Here is a 21,519-nt window from a genome sequence, read left to right on the forward strand (position 1 = left end):
CACTTAAAATAAAGTAAAACTACCTGTACATACTAATTCTAATGCACAAATAACTACATAATATTATTAAAGCGGTAGTATCCCGCTTTTTGACACTTTTACCTACAGGTAAGCCTATAATAAGGCTTACCTGTAGGTACAAATAATATCTCCTAAACCTGCACGGTTTAGGAAATATTTGCTGTGCCGAGAGACGCCGAGGGATCATGGCAGCGCCCGCAGCGATGTCCGGGGGTCCGTGTCGGGTCTTCGTTCTAAGGTAAGTAATACATAATGAGCTAGTATGCAATGCATACTAGCTCATTATGCCTTTTTCGTGCAGGTTTTTTTTTTTTGTTTTTTTGTTTTTTTGTTTTCGGGTTTACAACCGCTTTAACTAAGCATGACTTGCCGAAAAATCTATATTTTACATATTGCAATTCATAAGTCAGCAGTAAGGGCAAAATGATAAATGGGGACCTATATCGGTGTGTAGATATACATGAGTAATTTATTTTCACTTAACCAATAGGTTGAACAAAAGGAAATAACTTGATTTCCCCATCTGCACACTCGATGTGGATGAGGGAATCCCACTGTGCTTTTGTATTCTATCAGAGACTGCGCCACCATCAGAATACACTGATCAGCACTGCCAGCTATAACCAGAAGTACTGATCAAGAGTAAGTTTTCCCAACCAGCCTGTTAATGCATGAATCCAAATTTGGTGGGTCCCTACTGAACCGGCCTAATTTAATCTATGTACGGCTGACTTAAACCAGTGCTCTCTTCAGCAGTGTTGAATCACTCTCTACAGCAGGGGTCTCAAACTGGTGGCCCTCCAGCTGTTGAAGAACTACAATTCCCATGAGGCATTGCAAGTCTGACAGTTAAAGGCATGACTGCCGTAGGCAGAGGCTTGATGGAATTTGTAGTTCTGCAACAGCTGGAGAGCCGCCAGTTTGAGACCCTTGCTCTACAAACTTACTCTTTTTTTTTTTATCGACCTACTTTTTCTTCATTCTTCAGTCTTTAGGAACACATCCCAAGAGACAAGTTGCTAACAAGTCCAATTAATATTTTTCCTTATAAGCTCTTGTCTGGTGGGATTTGCCTTCCACCATAAAGATGAGATTGCAGCTCTGTCTTGCTGCTCAGTTTCCTATATACCCATCATCAGCTATCAGATATATATTATGTTTCATGGAAATTTTACTAGAAGTGAGTAAGCTGTGTTTGGGTCTTATCAGCATATAACAGATGTTTGTTGTGATTGTTTTGTCACGAATATGTGGGGTATATACAGCATATCTCGTTAGCCCAGTATTTTCACAAAAGGAAGCATTTGTACTGATCAAACCATGAAGCTTCCCCTGCTGCTTCTTTTAGGATCGTACTTTCTTCTCTGCGAAGGTAAGAAAAATAGCAAACTTTAAAATATTTAAAAAAAAACGTAATGATTCATATTAGCAAAATGTTGAGATAATCAAGCAAATCAACATCAGCAAGAACTTACAACAACTCAATAAGATTACAAAAAAATAATTAATGTTATTATTACAAAAATATTTTAAAATCAAGGATGACAATCCATTCCAATGATTAAAATAATATATCTGAAGCACATAAAGCTACTCCATGAAACGCAGGGTGTGAGTACTAGCTCATAAGGGTGTGTCAAAAAACATTTATACCAGAGGTACAATATATAATGTCAAATATGTCATATTGACATATTGTCAAACAAAACATGATCATAATTCAGTATTGCCTTCAATGCATTTCTTGGGTAAAACCCGCTTCTGCAGATAAAGGAACCCAAAAATCTAGCAGTTAAAATTCAGCACAGGTCCTCACAGTATAGTTGTACAAAAGTAGATAGACAAACGCCCCAAAACATCAAAGATGTCACATAGAGATAAACCTCTTTTGTGAATGGTGTATGAGCACTTCTCAATTTTCCATCCTAGGACGAACAGGCACCTGGCTCGCTGAGGATAAAGGACCTCCAAATGACCCGCAAACAGACTTTGTGTTAGGCAGTGGTAGGCAGATCCCTAAGTGGGTTCTTCATCTGGAGGTTCTTTACATTTTTGGAGGTGATCAGCTCAGTAGCTACGGGTCTGGTGTGACTCCCCAATTTTCAATGTAGGACATAGACTTTGAAAATTGTTTACCATCACAAAAGACAACAAAAAGATACACTGGGGTTGACTGAAGGCCCATACACACGTACCGATTGTCGGCCGTAAATATTCGGCCAACGTCCGATCGCCCGATTGTCGGCTTGTAAGTATGATGCTTCTGACAACCGACTGCGACTTTTCAGCCGAACAGAATCTGGTGTGCAGGCTTTAAAATTTTTGTTGGCCAACACCAGAACAGCCGATTGTTCCTCAGTCAGTACAGAATTCGGCCGACAAACAGCAGATGAGCAAGACTGGGCATGCTCAGAGAAGAAAAAACACACGGAAAGTTAACCATCACATGACATCACTTCTGCAGTCGGCTGTTGTTGGCCGACAAAATTCGTGTGCAGTCTTTAGCACTTTTTAACCTACAGGACAGCACCAGACAAAAGACAGCCGATCGTTCGGCCGACAATCGGTGCGTGTGTACGGGGCTTAACCTCCGTGGCGGTATGATTATGTCAGGAATTCTGTACCAAAAGCAGTACAATTTTTTTCATGGAAATTTGGCGTTATGTATTATAGGCCTACAATTCTTAGTAATTACTGACTTAAACCTGACCAAAACAAGACTCTAGTAGACATCCCAGATGTGATAAATTTGAAACACAAACGCATGAATTATAATCTAATCAATAATATAATTTTATTATATAATATATAATATAATATATATATATATATATATATATTATATTATATTATATAATAAAATTATATTATTGATTAGATTATAATTCATGCGTTATATTATATATATATATATATATATATATATATATGTATATGTATATATATATATATATATATATATATATATATATATATATATATATATACACATATATATATATATACACACACACACATATATATATATATATATGTATGTATATATATATATATATATATATATATATATATATAATATAAATGTTATGTGTGTGTTTTGTGCAACGTTCAAAGTTTGAATTTCCCTCCCTAGTTCCGCTCCCATGCAGCATTGCTGCTGCAGGGAACGGAACTAGGAAGTCATCACACCGACGGAGGACGGACGAGCGGCGGGGATCTCAGATGGCTGGCGATCACAGCAATGGGAGATCATCGCTGGATCGCCAGGAGAAGGTAAGACACCGCTGCGCGCTCTGCACATCCACGCCGCGCGTGACTCGGGGATACCGATAACAGCATAGAAAATCCACCCCGAGTCACGCTCGGGGATACCGCTAGGCAGGTTAACTTAAACTGAAGAGTGCACTATCTGGTGCAGCTGTGCATGGTAGCCAATCAGCTCCTAACTTCAGCTTTTAATAAGGCCCCTTTCTCACTTGTGTGACCTGAAAAACACGCGACTCTGCCGTGATTTTTTGGATGCGGCTTTGACGCGATTTTGACGTGACTTTGACTGGACTTGAAGCAATACCTGTGTTATCCTGAGGTCTATGGACCTCAAGTTGCATTAGGCTCCATTCACACCTGAGTGAATTGTTTTCAGGCTTTTTTTGGGGCTTTTCACAGGCGTTTTTTCAGGTGTTTTTCGGGCTTTTGTCAGGCGTTTTTTGCAAGTGTTTGGAGGCAGGCATTGACATCTAACAAAAACGCTCAGCCAAAAAAAAAGCTCATATACTTTTTTGAGCTTCAGGCGTTTTGCTTCAGGAGACAAAACGCTCAGATGTGAACAGGGGCTATTGAAATTAATGGGATTTTGCTTGTTGGGCGTTTTGAGACTTCAGAGATGAGCGTTTTACAAGCTGAAATATGCTCCAGTGTGAACAGGACCTTAAAATTGGACCGAAGTCGTGCAGGGATTACTTTGAAGTTGCTGCGACTTGAGGTCGCGCAGATATGAATGATACTCATTGGAAATCATGGAGTATGACTTGTCATGCGACTTTGCAGTCCCAAGTTGCAGGACAAGTCTCACAAGTCTGAAAGGGGCCTTAAGCTTTGACAAAAAAATCTGGAGGCTGATCGGTTTCAATGCAGAGCTGACTCCAGTTTTAGTAAATAAATACCAATAGCACCTAGCAATCAATCACATCTTACTTTGTATCTGTTTAGAGCAACCGGACCAATAAAAAAATGATTGCAGATTGGTGATGAAAAATGATTGTACTGTGCCCATTAATTCTCTCCCTTAAAGAGGGTTCATGAAACAGAAGAACATAATGCTTGAAAAGGCAGAGCTGCTACAAGCACCCTATGGCCTTGAATCTGAGACACTGAAAACAGGCAAATTATATGACATGTGCATAATAATCTCCATGAGTAATAATACTGCATGAAAGGATTTTCTAGGTTTAGAGCTAGAAATTTCTTTTAGGGCTCGTTTACACCAAAATGTGGTGCGGAAAATATTGAGTGTGTTTCTGGCACAGTTTTCAAAACTCACTGGTTGTGTGATCTGCTATGGCTGTCAATATATTCCTAACGACACCCCCAAAGCAGATTGCAAATGTGTTGCCTTTACCAGCACTGGATCGCATGGTTTTGCCGGATCATGAGATTTGGTGCAGTATGTTTTTGAAATGTAGTGCATTCACTACTTTTTTGCTATGCAGTGCGATTTCAGCCCATTCATATGAGTGGGCAAAAAATCACATTACCCTGATTCGCACAAGAATCGCAAAGAACCACGGAACAAGTTCTGCACAATTCAGGTGTTAATTGGTACCTCCATGCTGATAAATTGCAGCATTCTAAAACTTTGCAAATACTACTATGCATGCCAGGACTGGGGTAGAGATGAGCAAAATTTAGAGTTCTCATTCCCTGAAATGTGGCAAAACATGTGCTTTGCGTGCATTTCTAATACTCAGCAAGCATTGCTTAGTGTAAGAACATAAGGGGTTGACTGATTGAAAATTGTAGTGAAGCAGGTGGCATGACAGTGCCTCTGTAAAGTGGTTTCTAGAAGTATAGGGATGAAGTAAATTAAGAGTTTTCTTTTCAAAGAATTGTTGGTGAATATTTAGATATTTAGATATTTCTGAAAAATTTTAAAATTTGGCAAAATACATGAGAAGGTGAAATTATTATTATTATTATTATTATTATTATTATCATACAGTTTACACAGCGTGTGCAGATAGATTGGTTTGGCGGCCAAACCCAAACCGCAAGAGTGTGTGAGGTGTCAAAAAATAGCATGGGGGGTAGGGATTGGTTGCTTCTTTTAAATAGCATGCCTGGCGGTGTGCTAATCCTGCCTGTGAAAGGGTGCATCTCTGTGATGTTGGCTTTCATATCTTGCTACTAAGCAATTAAATCAATTTGACTCCAACTGTTACTGCAAGTATACTCCATCATTATTGTAAAACAAAAAGTAAAAAATATATATGTAGCACCCTCCTGGATAGGCCCCCCATGTGTAACACTGCCCTCCCACCTGTCACACTGCGCCCCTAGCTGTCACACTGTCTCCCTCACCTGTCACACTGCTTCCCTCCTATCACACTGCCCCCCCCCCACACCTGTCACACTGCCTCCCTCCTATCACACTGCCCCCCCACCTGTCACACTGCCCCCTATCTGTCAGACAGCCCCCCTGTTATCATGCTGCCCCCCACCTGTCACACTGCCCCCCCACCTGTCACTTTGCCCCCCCCACCTGTCACCCTACTACCCCCCTGTCAGACAACAGTTGTTCAGTAGTCAAAATTCCCTCTCCTGAATGCAACTTTAGGGCATTCAGAAAGCATGCTTTAAACTCCCCTGCTATTAAACTACTAAAAACGTTTATGTGTGCATTGTCACATAGGATACATAGAATACAGTGGTGATCGAAAGTTTGGGCACTCCAGGTAAAAATTTGTATTAATGTGCATAAAGAAGCCAAGGAAAGATGGAAAAAATCTACAAAAGGCATCAAATTACAGATTAGACATTCTTATAATATGTCAACAAAAGTTCAATTTTATTTCCATCATTGACACTTTCAAAATTACAGAAAACAAAAAAAATTTTGTCTGCAAAAGTTTGGGCACCCTGCAGAATTTATAGCATGCACTGCCCCCTTTGCAAGGCTGAGACCTGCCAGTATCATGGATTGTTCTCAATCATCGTCTGGGAAGACCAGGTGATGTCAATCTCAAAGGTTTTAAATGCCCAGACTCATCTGGCCTTGCCCCAACAATCAGCACCATCTTCTAAGCAGTTGTCTAGAAAACTGAAACTGAAAATAGTTGATGCTCACAAAGCTGGAGAAGGCTATAAGAAGATAGCAAAGCGTTTTCAGATGTCAATATCCTCTGTTCGGAATGTAATTAAGAAATGGCAGTCATCAGGAACAGTGGAAGTTAAAGCAAGATCTGGAAGACCAAGAAAAATATCAGACAGAACAGCTCGCAGGATTGTGAGAAAAACAATTCAAAACCCACGTTTGACTGCACGATCCCTCCAGAAAGATCTGGCAGACACTGGAGTTGTGGTATATATACGGCTTGCATGTAAGGTGCAAAAGACTTGCTTAGCTTGCTTAGCTCACAACTTAATGCATTCTATGCATAAGATAAAAAGCCTTCTGTGTGAAGTAGCCCCCCTCATACTTACCTGAGGTCCATCTAGATCCATCGATGCTGCATAAGAGACTCGGCTGCTTGGGACTCCTCTTGTCATTTGCATAGACAGAACGTGGTGCCATTGGCTCCCGCTGCTGTCAATCAAAGTCAGTAGGCCTATGAGGAGAGAAAGGGGGCGGGGCGGGGCTGGGCCATGGCTCCGTGTCTGAATGGTGCACGTAGGTCCTGCATGCATATGTAAACAACAGACACATGTGAGGTATGACCACGAAAGTCAAAGCAAGAGTAATCATTTTAGTATCAAACCTCCTAGGTATTCCTAAACGGGTAACAACTGCTTCACTTACAGTATATGTAAGGCGGCAGAGTGGCTCTTCTGTGCCAGATCACAAAAAAGACAGTGGTGATCATATACTAACAAAAGAAAGCTCTATTTGTGGAGGAAAAAAACTACATAGATTTTATTTGGGTACAGCATTGCATGACTGCGCAATTGTCAAAGTAATGCGGTGCCGTATCACAAAAAATGGCCTGGTCATGAATAGGGGTAAATCTTCCGGGGGTCAAGTGGTTAAAGCGTCCCCTATGGAGATTTTTATGTACCGTACTTTATTACTGTTCCACAGGCATAACATCTTTTGTTATATTTTACCAAATAATTGGGTATTATACTGTGTGTGTGCACTAAAATTCATTAAAGTGTTTTTTTTTCCTGAAAAATGTGTTTATTGTGCAACATAAAAAAATGCAACAACGACCATTTTATTCTCCAAGGCCTCTCGTAAAAAAAATATATATATATTTATTAATGTTAGTAATTTTTTTGCAATAACATGTATGTGACAAATATCAGAATTGGCCTGGGAGTCAGGTGGTTAAACAAACATGGGAAGGATATAGATAGTGGGATGGTGGTGCTGCTGCTAATAATTATAATACATTGTTTTGTTCAGATAAAATTACATTTCCTATTATATAGGTGCAAACATAAAAATTATCAATGGAGACGAAGTTGTCGCCCACTCCAGACCTTATATGGCACTAATAAGGACTCCAATAAATAACGTAAGCGCTATGTGTGGTGGAAGTCTAATCAAAGCTGACTGGGTGCTGACTGCTGCTCATTGTAAACCGTAAGTCATTTTTTTATACTATAATTGTCTTTATTAAATTGTTTGTTACACTTAACTAGTGTAGCACCCTCCTAAATAGGTGAATAGTTGTTAGGATTAGGTAAATTTCGTTCTGGCTCACTGTATCCAGTAGAGATGCAGTTCCTTGTTAGGGAAATTTAGCTTTGGCTGTAACCAGTGTGGCTGTGTTGACTGTTCTGGCCCTTTCTATGTTTTAATGGTTGCAGGATTGATTGCGTCTCCCTGGCTGGTATGCAAACGTTCTGTATGTTAGTAGGCAGGAAGATTCTTATCAACAGCTGAATACTCATATATTTGGCAAATCCCTGGGGAGAGGTGCTCAGATAGTGACTGGGAGTCTGTATGAAGACTCTGAGCCAAAGAGCAACCTGGTCTTTTTCCCTTAGGAGGAGATCACAGCCGAGGAGAGCCGTTAGCCTCCTAAGCCTTGTGCCAGGGTGTGGAGGTCTCAGTTAGATTGACTGAGGGCATATGCTACTGAGAGCTGCTGGAGCTGACTGAGGGGCTGTCGTCTGAGGATCTAGTCTGGTATCACAGGGTGGAAGTGTCAAGAGGATATTGGTGGCTATAGGTCACGGATCGCCACCATTACTAGTGAAAAAAAATAAAAATACATAAAAATATCCCATGATTTGTAGACGCTGCAACTTTTGGGCGAACTGATCAATATATACGCTTATTGGGATTTTTATTTGACCAAAAATTTGTAGCAGAATACATATTGGCCTAAATTGATGAAGAAATATAATTTTTAAAAATTTTTAATCAGATGTGTTTTAAAACAGAAAGTAAAAAAAATTGTTTTTTTTTTGTTTGTTTTTTTTCAAAACTGACGTTCGTTCTTTGCTTCTAGTGCAAAAAAAAAAAAAAAAAACACAGGGGTAATCAAATACCACCAAAAGAAAGCTCTATTTATGGGAAAAAAAGAACATACATATTACTTGGATACAGTGTCGCACGACCACGCAGTTGTCAGTTGAAGCAGCGCAGTGCTGTATCGCAAAAAATGGTTTGGTCAGGAAGGGGGGTAAACCTTCTGGAGGTCAAGTGGTTAAAGTGGAGTTCCAGGCTATTGCTAACTACGCTTCCACCCCTCTTCTAACACCTATACTAGCTACCTTGTAGAAGGAAGTTGCTTATACTTGCCTACTTTCAGGTTGCTCCGGTCCGGTCTTGTGATCAGCTCCCAGAGGCAGCTTCAGTATAGAAGAGGGACAGCTGACAAAAGATGCCCCATAGTAAGTCTATAGGTGACATCACCGTCCAGGCTCTGCAGCAGTGTTGCCAACCTTCCAGATCGAAATTTACTGACACAACACCCAAAATTTTCTAGCACAGCCAAGTTTTTACTGGCATTTCCAAAAGTTACAAAATTACAGTTTTAAGTGCAAATTTCAGTATTTAGGCTACAAACAAGTACAATATGCAATTAGCAATGTGATTTAAGGTGGATATTAAGGCAGAAAAAATATTTCTTATTTTATTTTCAATATAGTAAGTAGCTCAGGGACAGGACCCACGGGTGGAGGAAATTAGAATGGGTGGCACACACACATGAAACTCTCACGGTGACACTGACACTGTCTCTTGTCATGCCAGGTGGTCCCTTCAGTACACTCCAATCCAAACAGCACTGACAGTCCCGCTCCCGGCTTGCCTTGCACCCGTCCCACAGACCCACACACGAGGCTCTGGCCACTCCGCTCGGTTCCCTTGCACCCTGACATCACACGTTAACACTCAGGCACCGCCTCCACCAAACCTGCCACCGCGCCGGCACCGCCCAAACTCACTATAGCAGGCACTGGGATGGTCTCAGCCGGCTCCTGACCAAAACTGCTCATGCAGCTCTGAGCCGAGCGTTACAGCCATTTCTTTTACTGGCAGCATTTTCACATCACTGGCATTTTCACGTCACTGGCATTTACTGGCAGGAGAAAAGTGCCTGTTTTTTAATGCCAGCCAGTAAAAATAGTGACGGTTGGCAACACGGTTCTGCAGCTGTTGTTGCTGCTCTCTCTTCTCCCCTGAAGCCAACCACCGGGAGCCGATCACATGACCTAATCAGAGCACTCTGAGCAGTGGCGGCTGGTGGTCAAATTTTTGGGGGGGGGGGGGCGCAAACAGAAAAATGTAATAGGCATTGCTTTGCGCCAAAAAACACTGTAAAAATTGCGTGACTTTGAGGACGCAAAAGTGTGAAAGGGGCATTCAGTAATTAAAGCGGTTGTAAACCCTATAAAAAAAAAAAATAAAAAAAAATACCTGCAAGACAAAGGCATAATGAGCTAGTATGCATCGCATACTAGCCCATTATGTTTAACTTACCTTAAAACGAAGCCCCGACACGGACCCCCGGACATCGATGCGGGCGCTGCCATGATGCCTCGTCGTCTCTTCCGGGTTCGGCGGCTCCGGCGTGCTGATTGGCCGGAAGAGACGGCTCCAGCGCGCTGATTGGCCGGAGCCGCATGCGCGCGGGAGTGATTTTTCCGGCAAGCTCCCGGCAAGTTAATTGAAGGTCCCCCCGGACCTTCAGAGCGCATGCGCCGCTCGCGCGAGCGGCTGCATGCACTGTAAATATCTCCTAAACCGTGCCGGTTTAGGAGATATTATTTGTACCTACAGGTAAGCCTTATTATAGGCTTACCTGTAGGTAAAAGTGTCAAAAAGCGGGATACAACCGCTTTAAGGTATATCGTGCCCCCTTTCAATGCAGAGAGACCAGTGTGCCCCCTTTTAATGCAGAGAGACCAGCGTGCCCCCTTTCAATGCAGAGAGACCAGCGTGCCCCCTTTCAATGCAGAGAGACCAGCGTGCCCCCTTTCAATGCACAGTGACCCCCCTTTCAATGTACAGTAACCAGCGTGCCCCCTTTCGATGCACAGTGACCAGTGTGCCCCCTTCAAAACAGTGACTAGCTAGCCCCCTTCAAAACAGTGACCAGCGTACATGCCCCCTTTCAATGCAGTGACCAGCGTACATGCCCCCTTTCAATGTAGTGACCAGCATACATGCCCCATTAATGCAGTGACCAGCATACATGCCCCCTTTCAATGCAGTGACCAGCGTACATGCCCCCTTTCAATGCAGTGACCAGCGTACATGCCCCCTTCAATGCAGTGACCAGCATACATGCCCCCTTTCAATGCAGTGACCAGCATACATGCCCCTTTCTATGTAGTGACCAGCATACATGCCCCTTTCAATGTAGTGACCAGCGTACATGCCCCCTTTCAATGCAGTGACCAGCATACATGCCCCTTTCAATGCAGAGACCAGCATGCGTGCGTGCCCCCTTCAAAGCAGTGTGTGGGCCCCACCCTGAGGCATTACTTCACTTACCTCACACTGGTGCCATCACCGTGCCTGGCGTGCTGCTGCTGACGGGAGTCTGGACTACTGACTCAGACGAGACAACCTCTTCTGTCTTCTTCCTCGATCACGCGCCGGCCCTCCTTTCTGGTCTGACTGCGGGTGGGAAGGTGATGAAATGACGCCGGGACGGTGAGTGACTGACGCACGTACCGCCCCCACGCGTCACGTCACCCGGGATGTCCTCCTGTATGATTGGTCCAGGCTGGAGTCTGGACCAATCACAGCCAGGACAGCACCAAAGTGGGGAGTGTCGGGGCGCATTGCTCTGCACCCACATGACCCTCAGAAGGCCGCCAATCGGCGCCTCTGCCTGGCACACGTGGGGTGCAAACCCCCCCCCCCCTAGACCATAGTAGGTCCGGCGCCCCTAGTGGGCTGAAAATTGTAATTTTTTTTTTTTTGGACACAGATTGGGGGGGGGGGGGGGCGGCACCCCTGCGCCCCCTATAGACCGGCCGCCACTGACTCTGAGAATAGGTAAGTATAGGCATCTTCCTTTCACAGGGTAAGTAGAATAGGATTTAGAAGGGGAGTGGGAGCAGGTTAAAGCTTAGTTAACAATAGCCTGAAATACCACTTTAAAGTGTTACTAAACTTGCAACCGTAAAATCAGTCTGTATATGTAAAGCATGCTGGTGATACCCACTGTGGAATCGAAGGGGTTAATTCTCCGCATTGTGTAAATAGGCTGTTTGATCCCGTTTTCTCTGATCCTTCCCTTCTTTAACTGTCCCCAATCTGCATATAGAACAGAGCTCTAGGAGGCACTCTGTACATGCTCACTTTGGTGTGTATTGCTAGAAAGTTTTTTTTTCTTGGGAGGGTGCATGTGATCAGCACAGGGCCAATCAGCACTGACCAGACAGAGGGTTCGGGATCATGCAGCCTCATAGGACAGTCAGAGTAGAATGAAAACTCCTCCTACAAGCATTACCTAGTGCTCTGCCGTGCACTGATAGAAGTCAGAAGACTGCTATATACTGCTGATGAGAAAAGGTATTTAGCGGTTTAGATTTACTAAATTAATTGCATTTCCATGTTCTGTGTACTGTGGGAGACCATATATATAGTGAATGCAGGCGCCTGGGTTTAGTAACAATTGTGAAGACCTCAGGTCAGATTAGTAAATAATTTTATGTAATGCAATTTTTAAAATTGTAGATAAAAGCTTTTATAATATCTAGATAATTTCCACAGACATCACACTTCCTCTGGAGATATCAGCCATTTCTAATTATAAGCTTGTTTTGCTTTTCAACTGATGAAGTATAAATATCTGTTTTAGATCAGTGATCTCTTCCTTAAAGCTTATGCCAAGGTGAAAAAAATAAATAAAAAATCTGCAGAATATTTCTGTAATACAGTACATGCAAACACATAAACTGCAGTTATAGAAAAATACTTGTTGGTCTGCCAAATATGCACTTAGCTCCTAAATGAGAAGTATGGGGTTTAAAAAACAAACACACCTATATACTCACCTAGGATCGATCTGATGCTGCATCTATCCACCCACCGCCTTTACTATAAGAACTGATCGATCAAGGACCGGTGAGCACTCAGTGAGCAGAGAGCAGGGCACTGTCAGTCACCTGCTCTCTGCTCTGCCCATGAAGTGCTCACTGGAGTGTGAAGGGCACAGGATTGGCTGGCAGGCATCTTGCCTGGATCCTGACATTGTCGGCTAAGTGCAGAACAAAGCTCATTCCTGTGATTCCCAGGATAAGTAGGCTCAAAAAAGCTTTGGCTTCTCTTTTAAAGTATACAGTGCCTTAAAAATGTGTTCATACCCCCTCAAATTTTCCACATTTTGTTACAACTAGTGTTGAGCGAACACGGACTGTATTATTCGTGTTCGTACCGAATAATTGGATTTTTTGTACCCGAACACGGACACGGACACTTTACTGTATGTTCGGGTAAAAATCCGTGTTCGGTCGTTTTATTTCCGGGTTTTGCATGCTTTGGCGCTCTTTTCATGGCGGGCTTTCAACAGCCAATCAACAATCGTTTAACTGGTGTGCCTTAAGCCATCCCAGCCATGCCTGCAAATGTCTCAGTAGCTGTGATTGGCCGTCTGAAGCATGTGACCAAGTCTTTATAAGTTCGAGGCAGCCGCAGCGGCGTCATTATGCTGCTTAGATTCAGGGACAGAGAGCACACATCAACGTGCTGGCTGCTGATTAGGGAAAGATAGGCAGGAAAAAACCATTTGTGTCCGGATAGAATTGAGGGACAGGTCGGAGTGTTTAGGCAGGGCGAGTTGTAGGCATTTTAGGGATAGAGTCTGCTGAATTATAGGGTCAGTGTCTTCTACAAACTACAATCGATATTGCTGTGTGGGGGGTGGGGTGAATCTGCACTCAATCCTGATCTACGATCTCTTCTCAATCCTGTTAGGGACAGAGTCTGCTGAATTTTAGGGAAACTGTGTTCTACAAACTACAATCGATATTGCTGTGTGGGGGGTGGGGTGAATCTGCACTCAATCCTGATCTACGATCTCTTCTCAATCCTGTTAGGGACAGAGTCTGCTGAATTTTAGGGAAACTGTGTTCTACAAACTACAATCGATATTGCTGTGTGGGGGGTGGGGTGAATCTGCACTCAATCCTGATCTACGATCTCTTCTCAATCCTGTTAGGGACAGAGTCTGCTGAATTTTAGGGAAACTGTGTTCTACAAACTACAATCGATATTGCTGTGTGGTGTGGGATTGGAGATAGGCAGGTGTCAGTGATCCACATTCATTTTTCTGTGTGTGAGCTGCAGTGAACACAATCTTTTTGGGCTGCAGTGAACACAATCTTTTTGGGCTGCAGTGAACACAATCTTTTTGGGCTGCAGTGAACACAATCTTTTTGGGCTGCAGTGAACACAATCTTTTTGGGCTGCAGTGAACACAATCTTTTTGGGGTGCAGTGAACAAAATCTTTTTGGGGTGCAGTGAACACAATCCTTTTTGGTGTGCAGTGAACACAATCTTTGTGGGGTGCAGTGAACAAAATCCTTTGTGGGGTGCAGTGAACACAATCTTTTTGGGGTGCAGTGAACAAAATCCTTTTTGGGGTGCAGTGAACAACATCCTTTTTGGGGTGCAGTGAACACAATCTTTTTGGGGTGCAGTGAACAAAATCCTTTGTGGGGTGCAGTGAACACAATCTTTTTGGGGTGCAGTGAACACAATCTTTTTGGGGTGGAGTGAACAACATCCTTTTTGGGGTGCAGTGAACAAAATCCTTTTTGGGGTGCAGTGAACAAAATCATTTTTGGGGTGCAGTGAACACAATCTTTGTGGGGTGCAGTGAACACAATCTTTTTGGGGTGGAGTGAACAACATCCTTTTTGGGGTGCAGTGAACAACATCCTTTTTGGGGTGCAGTGAACACAATCTTTTTGGGGTGTAGTGAACACAATCTTTGTGGGGTACAGTGAACAGAATCTTTGTGGGGTGCAGTGAACAAAATCTTTGGGGGGTACAGTGAACACAATCTTTGTGAGGTGCAGTGAACACAATCTTTGTGGGGTGCAGTGAACACAATCATTGTGGGGTGCAGTGAACTCAATCTTTGTGGGGTACAGTGAACACAATCTCATACTGAAGGTTTGAGGGTGCTGCCTGTTCCATACTCCCCCTACTCCTCATCTAGCCTTTTAGGGGTACAAACAATAGTAATTGGGGCCTAGTGTGGTTGTGTACGTGTGATATACATACACTTTTTTGGGATCATATTTTCTATTCCGCTATTTAATCAAAAACCTTTGGGGATCAGTTAAATTGGGGGATAGTCTGTGTTGGTACGTGTGAGAGAGATCCACCTTTCCAAGTTGTTGGGGTTCATCTCATACTTCTGAAGGTTTGAGGGTGCTGCCTGTTCCATACTCCCCCCTACTCCTAGCCTTTTAGGGGTACAAACAATAGTAATTGGGGCCTAGTGTGGTTGTGTACGTGTGATATACATACACTTTTTTGGGATCATATTTTCTATTCCGCTATTTAATCAAAAACCTTTGGGGATCAGTTAAATTGGGGGATAGTCTGTGTTGGTACGTGTGAGAGAGATCCACCTTTCCAAGTTGTTGGGGTTCATCTCATACTTCTGAAGGTTTGAGGGTGCTGCCTGTTCCATACTCCCCCTACTCCTAGCCTTTTAGGGGTACAAACAATAGTAATTGGGGCCTAGTGTGGTTGTGTACGTGTGATATACATACACTTTTTTGGGATCATATTTTCTATTCCGCTATTTAATCAAAAACCTTTGGGGATCAGTTAAATTGGGGGATAGTCTGTGTTGGTACGTGTGAGAGAGATCCACCTTTCCAAGTTGTTGGGGTTCATCTCATACTTCTGAAGGTTTGAGGGTGCTGCCTGTTCCATACTCCCCCCTACTCCTAGCCTTTTAGGGGTACAAACAATAGTAATTGGGGCCTAGTGTGGTTGTGTACGTGTGATATACATACACTTTTTTGGGATCATATTTTCTATTCCGCTATTTAATCAAAAACCTTTGGGGATCAGTTAAATTGGGGGATAGTCTGTGTTGGTACGTGTGAGAGAGATCCACCTTTCCAAGTTGTTGGGGTTCATCTCATACTTCTGAAGGTTTGAGGGTGCTGCCTGTTCCATACTCCCCCTACTCCTAGCCTTTTAGGGGTACAAACAATAGTAATTGGGGCCTAGTGTGGTTGTGTACGTGTGATATACATACACTTTTTTGGGATCATATTTTCTATTCCGCTATTTAATCAAAAACCTTTGGGGATCAGTTAAATTGGGGGATAGTCTGTGTTGGTACGTGTGAGAGAGATCCACCTTTCCAAGTTGTTGGGGTTCATCTCATACTTCTGAAGGTTTGAGGGTGCTGCCTGTTCCATACTCCCCCTACTCCTAGCCTTTTAGGGGTACAAACAATAGTAATTGGGGCCTAGTGTGGTTGTGTACGTGTGATATACATACACTTTTTTGGGATCATATTTTCTATTCCGCTATTTAATCAAAAACCTTTGGGGATCAGTTAAATTGGGGGATAGTCTGTGTTGGTACGTGTGAGAGAGATCCACCTTTCCAAGTTGTTGGGGTTCATCTCATACTTCTGAAGGTTTGAGGGTGCTGCCTGTTCCATACTCCCCCTACTCCTAGCCTTTTAGGGGTACAAACAATAGTAATTGGGGCCTAGTGTGGTTGTGTACGTGTGATATACATACACTTTTTTGGGATCATATTTTCTATTCCGCTATTTAATCAAAAACCTCTGGGGATCAGTTAAATTGGGGGATAGTCTGTGTTGGTACGTGTGAGAGAGATCCACCTTTCCAAGTTGTTGGGGTTCATCTCATACTTCTGAAGGTTTGAGGGTGCTGCCTGTTCCATACTCCCCCCTACTCCTAGCCTTTTAGGGGTACAAACAATAGTAATTGGGGCCTAGTGTGGTTGTGTACGTGTGATATACATACACTTTTTTGGGATCATATTTTCTATTCCGCTATTTAATCAAAAACCTTTGGGGATCAGTTAAATTGGGGGATAGTCTGTGTTGGTACGTGTGAGAGAGATCCACCTTTCCAAGTTGTTGGGGTTCATCTCATACTTCTGAAGGTTTGAGGGTGCTGCCTGTTCCATACCCCCCCTACTCCTCATCTAGCCTTTTAGGGGTACAAACAATAGTAATTGGGGCCTAGTGTGGTTGTGTACGTGCGAGATACATACACTTTTTTTGATCATATTTCCTATTCCGCTATTCAATAAAAACCTTTGAGGATCAATTGAATTGCGGGATAGTCTGTGTCGGTACGTGTGAGAGAGATCCACCTTTCCAAGTTGTTGGGGTTCATCTCATACTTCTGAAGGTTTGAGGGTGCTGCCTGTTCCATACCCCCCCTACTCCTCATCTAGCCTTTTAGGGGTACAAACAATAGTAATTGGGGCCTAGTGTGGTTGTGTACGTGCGAGATACATACACTTTTTTTGATCATATTTCCTATTCCGCTATTCAATAAAAACCTTTGGGGATCAATTAAATTGCGGGATAGTCTGTGTCGGTACGTGTGAGATCCACCTTTCCAAGTTTTTGGGGTTCATCTCATACTTCTGAAGCTTTGAGGGTGCTGCCTGTTCCATACTCCTCCTCCTCCTCATCCATCCTTTTAGGTGTACAAACAATAGTAATTGGGGCCTAGTGTGCTTCTGTACGTGTGAGATACATACACATTTTTTGATCATATTTCCTATTCCGCTATTCAATAAAAACCTTTGGGGATCAATTAAATTGCGGAATAGTCTGTGTCGGTACGTGTGAGATCCACCTTTCCAAGTTTTTGGGGTTCATCTCATACTTCTGAAGCTTTGAGGGTGCTGCCTGTTCCATACTCCTCCTCCTCCTCATCCATCCTTTTAGGTGTACAAACAATAGTAATTGGGGCCTAGTGTGCTTCTGTACGTGTGAGATACATACACATTTTTTGATCATATTTCCTATTCCGCTATTCAATAAAAACCTTTGGGGATCAATTAAATTGCGGAATAGTCTGTGTCGGTACGTGTGAGATCCACCTTTCCAAGTTTTTGGGGTTCATCTCATACTTCTGAAGCTTTGAGGGTGCTGCCTGTTCCATACTCCTCCTCCTCCTCATCCATCCTTTTAGGTGTACAAACAATAGTAATTGGGGCCTAGTGTGTTTCTGTACGTGCGAGATACATACACTTTTTTTGATCATATTTCCTATTCCGCTATTCAATAAAAACCTTTGGGGATCAATTAAATTGCGGGATAGTCTGTGTCGGTACGTGTGAGATCCACCTTTCCAAGTTTTTGGGGTTCATCTCATACTTCTGAAGCTTTGAGGGTGCTGCCTGTTCCATACTCCTCCTCCTCCTCATCCATCCTTTTAGGTGTACAAACAATAGTAATTGGGGCCTAGTGTGCTTCTGTACGTGTGAGATACATACACATTTTTTGATCATATTTCCTATTCCGCTATTCAATAAAAACCTTTGGGGATCAATTAAATTGCGGAATAGTCTGTGTCGGTACGTGTGAGATCCACCTTTCCAAGTTTTTGGGGTTCATCTCATACTTCTGAAGCTTTGAGGGTGCTGCCTGTTCCATACTCCTCCTCCTCCTCATCCATCCTTTTAGGTGTACAAACAATAGTAATTGGGGCCTAGTGTGCTTCTGTACGTGTGAGATACATACACATTTTTTGATCATATTTCCTATTCCGCTATTCAATAAAAACCTTTGGGGATCAATTAAATTGCGGGATAGTCTGTGTCGGTACGTGTGAGATCCACCTTTCCAAGTTTTTGGGGTTCATCTCATACTTCTGAAGCTTTGAGGGTGCTGCCTGTTCCATACTCCTCCTCCTCCTCATCCATCCTTTTAGGTGTACAAACAATAGTAATTGGGGCCTAGTGTGCTTCTGTACGTGTGAGATACATACACATTTTTTGATCATATTTCCTATTCCGCTATTCAATAAAAACCTTTGGGGATCAATTAAATTGCGGAATAGTCTGTGTCGGTACGTGTGAGATCCACCTTTCCAAGTTTTTGGGGTTCATCTCATACTTCTGAAGCTTTGAGGGTGCTGCCTGTTCCATACTCCTCCTCCTCCTCATCCATCCTTTTAGGTGTACAAACAATAGTAATTGGGGCCTAGTGTGCTTCTGTACGTGTGAGATACATACACATTTTTTGATCATATTTCCTATTCCGCTATTCAATAAAAACCTTTGGGGATCAATTAAATTGCGGAATAGTCTGTGTCGGTACGTGTGAGATCCACCTTTCCAAGTTTTTGGGGTTCATCTCATACTTCTGAAGCTTTGAGGGTGCTGCCTGTTCCATACTCCTCCTCCTCCTCATCCATCCTTTTAGGTGTACAAACAATAGTAATTGGGGCCTAGTGTGTTTCTGTACGTGCGAGATACATACACTTTTTTTGATCATATTTCCTATTCCGCTATTCAATAAAAACCTTTGGGGATCAATTAAATTGCGGGATAGTCTGTGTCGGTACGTGTGAGATCCACCTTTCCAAGTTTTTGGGGTTCATCTCATACTTCTGAAGCTTTGAGGGTGCTGCCTGTTCCATACTCCTCCTCCTCCTCATCCATCCTTTTAGGTGTACAAACAATAGTAATTGGGGCCTAGTGTGCTTCTGTACGTGTGAGATACATACACATTTTTTGATCATATTTCCTATTCCGCTATTCAATAAAAACCTTTGGGGATCAATTAAATTGCGGAATAGTCTGTGTCGGTACGTGTGAGATCCACCTTTCCAAGTTTTTGGGGTTCATCTCATACTTCTGAAGCTTTGAGGGTGCTGCCTGTTCCATACTCCTCCTCCTCCTCATCCATCCTTTTAGGTGTACAAACAATAGTAATTGGGGCCTAGTGTGCTTCTGTACGTGTGAGATACATACACATTTTTTGATCATATTTCCTATTCCGCTATTCAATAAAAACCTTTGGGGATCAATTAAATTGCGGGATAGTCTGTGTCGGTACGTGTGAGATCCACCTTTCCAAGTTTTTGGGGTTCATCTCATACTTCTGAAGCTTTGAGGGTGCTGCCTGTTCCATACTCCTCCTCCTCCTCATCCATCCTTTTAGGTGTACAAACAATAGTAATTGGGGCCTAGTGTGCTTCTGTACGTGTGAGATACATACACATTTTTTGATCATATTTCCTATTCCGCTATTCAATAAAAACCTTTGGGGATCAATTAAATTGCGGAATAGTCTGTGTCGGTACGTGTGAGATCCACCTTTCCAAGTTTTTGGGGTTCATCTCATACTTCTGAAGCTTTGAGGGTGCTGCCTGTTCCATACTCCTCCTCCTCCTCATCCATCCTTTTAGGTGTACAAACAATAGTAATTGGGGCCTAGTGTGCTTCTGTACGTGTGAGATACATACACATTTTTTGATCATATTTCCTATTCCGCTATTCAATAAAAACCTTTGGGGATCAATTAAATTGCGGAATAGTCTGTGTCGGTACGTGTGAGATCCACCTTTCCAAGTTTTTGGGGTTCATCTCATACTTCTGAAGCTTTGAGGGTGCTGCCTGTTCCATACTCCTCCTCCTCCTCATCCATCCTTTTAGGTGTACAAACAATAGTAATTGGGGCCTAGTGTGCTTCTGTACGTGTGAGATACATACACATTTTTTGATCATATTTCCTATTCCGCTATTCAATAAAAACCTTTGGGGATCAATTAAATTGCGGGATAGTCTGTGTCGGTACGTGTGAGATCCACCTTTCCAAGTTTTTGGGGTTCATCTCATACTTCTGAAGCTTTGAGGGTGCTGCCTGTTCCATACTCCTCCTCCTCCTCATCCATCCTTTTAGGTGTACAAACAATAGTAATTGGGGCCTAGTGTGTTTCTGTACGTGTGAGATACATACACTTTTTTTGATCATATTTCCTATTCCGCTATTCAATAAAAACCTTTGGGGATCAATTGAATTGCGGGATAGTCTGTGTCGGTACGTGTGAGAGAGATCCACCTTTCCAAGTTGTTGGGGTTCATCTCATACTTCTGAAGGTTTGAGGGTGCTGCCTGTTCCATACCCCCCCTACTCCTCATCTAGCCTTTTAGGGGTACAAACAATAGTAATTGGGGCCTAGTGTGGTTGTGTACGTGCGAGATACATACACTTTTTTTGATCATATTTCCTATTCCGCTATTCAATAAAAACCTTTGGGGATCAATTAAATTGCGGGATAGTCTGTGTCGGTACGTGTGAGATCCACCTTTCCAAGTTTTTGGGGTTCATCTCATACTTCTGAAGCTTTGAGGGTGCTGCCTGTTCCATACTCCTCCTCCTCCTCATCCATCCTTTTAGGTGTACAAACAATAGTAATTGGGGCCTAGTGTGCTTCTGTACGTGTGAGATACATACACATTTTTTGATCATATTTCCTATTCCGCTATTCAATAAAAACCTTTGGGGATCAATTAAATTGCGGAATAGTCTGTGTCGGTACGTGTGAGATCCACCTTTCCAAGTTTTTGGGGTTCATCTCATACTTCTGAAGCTTTGAGGGTGCTGCCTGTTCCATACTCCTCCTCCTCCTCATCCATCCTTTTAGGTGTACAAACAATAGTAATTGGGGCCTAGTGTGCTTCTGTACGTGTGAGATACATACACATTTTTTGATCATATTTCCTATTCCGCTATTCAATAAAAACCTTTGGGGATCAATTAAATTGCGGAATAGTCTGTGTCGGTACGTGTGAGATCCACCTTTCCAAGTTTTTGGGGTTCATCTCATACTTCTGAAGC

The 21,519-nt window shown here is 42.8% G+C and overlaps 1 protein-coding gene across 1 annotated transcript in view; it reads left to right on the forward strand.

Annotated features, from left to right (window-relative positions):
- Window positions 1-21,519, forward strand: part of LOC309543547 (uncharacterized protein) — a gene marked incomplete at its 3' end in the record, with an annotated part of 142,719 nt that overhangs the window by 77,014 nt on the left and 44,186 nt on the right. The window lies entirely within an intron of this gene.

The sequence above is a fragment of the Pelophylax lessonae genome, assembly GCF_965119305.1.
Source record: "Pelophylax lessonae genome assembly, chromosome: 1".
Taxonomy (NCBI): Eukaryota; Metazoa; Chordata; class Amphibia; order Anura; family Ranidae; genus Pelophylax; species Pelophylax lessonae.